Here is a 2,220-nt window from a genome sequence, read left to right on the forward strand (position 1 = left end):
GGGGCACAGACCGGCTTCATCCGCTCCTGCGCACAGAACTCACAACTCCGAGGCCCCGCCGCTGGTGGGGGGGAGTGAGGAGAGCCGACTGAAGGTTTTCTGAGCGCATGCGCCAGCCCTAAGTGTGGGAGACCTGAAGTAGGCAGGGGAGTTCCGGTTATGACGGTTTAGAGCTCTCTTCTGGAGACTGAATTGACCAAAGCAAGAACAAAAAAACCTTTCCGGGGCCTGCAGTGATATGCCTGTCAGTGTAACCTAAATGGATCGTGTATTTAACAAATTACTCATTAGTTTTGGCACCTGTAATATCCACCCTGGGTCTGGATTGCTGGCGTTCTTCCTAACCTCCTCTTTCCCCTACCACTTTCCTTCCTGCTGCTGCAGGGAGAAATAAATGGATTACAGCGGCTGCGCTAGCAGCCGTAGATTTTATATACAGAAGTGTTCTGGTAGCCACTCCAGAGCAGAATTTTCTTCAGGCTAGTTAAGATCCTTCTTTGGTCAGAACCGCACCCCCCCCACCCCATAGTTGTGTCTTTAAAATGATACTTAGGGGGAAATTTAGGTGTAATAGAGGAATCAGTAGCCTTGATTGATAACGAACAAGAACCGAAGCACAAAACATAGCAGGCTGATACTAGATGTACTAAGGAGAATAATTCCAAGCAGGCGAGGTAGCTCCTGGAGAACAGCAGGTGGCTTTTGAAACTGTTAAGATGTGCCTATTTTGACCTTACCCCAAGGCACACTCCTATTTAGAGAATATAAAATGCTGAACTGATTGATGTTAAGCTACTGTTGCTCATCACCACCACTCAGTAGTTTGTACACCAATAAGGCCAGATATGTCAAGATTGCTGGCACTTCAATGCCAGCTGTAAGTAATAATGAGGAAAGTTTTTGTTGTTTTGTTTAGTTTTTTTGTCTTTTCAGGGTCACACCTGCAGCATATGGAAGTTTCCAGGCTAGGGTTGAATCTGAACTGTAGCTGCCCGCTTACACCACAGCCACAGCAACACCTGATCCAAGCCGCATCTGCGACCTACACCACACAGCTCAAGGCAATGCTGAGCGAGGCCAGGGATAGAACCCAAGTCTTCTTGGATACTAGTCAGGTTCCTTACCAATAAGCCATATCAGGAACTCCCGGATTCTTACCTCTTTAATATATTTCCTCTTAAACTCACATTCCATTTAAATGAAAAAATTTTGCAAGAGCCTCCTAAGGAGTTTCTTAAGGAAGTTCCAATTTCTCCAGTGTTTTTAATATGTACACATATATCATTACTAAAAAAGAAAATCCAAAACTGAAACTTAAGAAAATAGTAAGTGCAAGCATCATCATCTCCACACAGGGTACTTTCCATCTCTGGCTGATTCCCAAGTGTACTGTTAAAAGTTGTCCCTTGCTTCTAGTTTAGGTCCTTACCCTCAAGACCAATTCCTCCTGACCTTTTGAGTACTTTCTTTCCCTCAGACGTTGAACAAGTCTCCTAAACTGATTCCTAGTATGCCTGAACAGTCCTAGATAAAACGATTTCTCTGTAAGATTGCTAGGAGGGTGAATTCATTCAAAAGCCCCCTCTGTGCTATTTCCTCAAAACTAGGTCTCTACTTGGATCCTCCTCTAGTGCTGAGCCTTCTCTAATCGCCTGTATTTTTCATATTGACACACATGGTACCTCAAAACCCAATATGGATAAAAACAGAACTCTTCAACCCATCTCTTCTCTCCCAAACTAATTCCTGCCCCTCTTACCATCCAAGTCCTCAGAGCCAAAACCTTGCAGCAGTCTTCAGTCCTCCCAGAATTCCTACTCAGTCCCCATGTCATCCTGCTTCTTCTTCTGCTGCTCTTATTTTCTGTAATATCATAATTTTGTTTTCTGTTTATTGTCTCCCCTCCTGCACTGATGTAAATTCCAAGAGAGCAAGAATCTTTGTTAATGTTCACTGGTTTAGCTCAGGTGGCTGAACAATACCTAACCTATATTAAGTGCTCAATAAATATTAGTTGAACGAATGAATCCCTTACAGCATAATGGTTAGGAGTGCATCCCTCTCTATTTAAATCTGAATGTAAATCCTATTTGTGACGGTTAACCACATGTGACCATATGCAACTGCCTAGGTCTGGATGGATTTCCTTATCTGTTAAATTTGGGTAAGATCCACTTTATGGGGGGTGTTGTGGGGGTTAAATGAGAGAAAGCAAGAAAG

This window comes from Sus scrofa, chromosome 7, assembly GCF_000003025.6.
Source record: "Sus scrofa isolate TJ Tabasco breed Duroc chromosome 7, Sscrofa11.1, whole genome shotgun sequence".
Lineage (NCBI taxonomy): Eukaryota > Metazoa > Chordata > Mammalia > Artiodactyla > Suidae > Sus > Sus scrofa.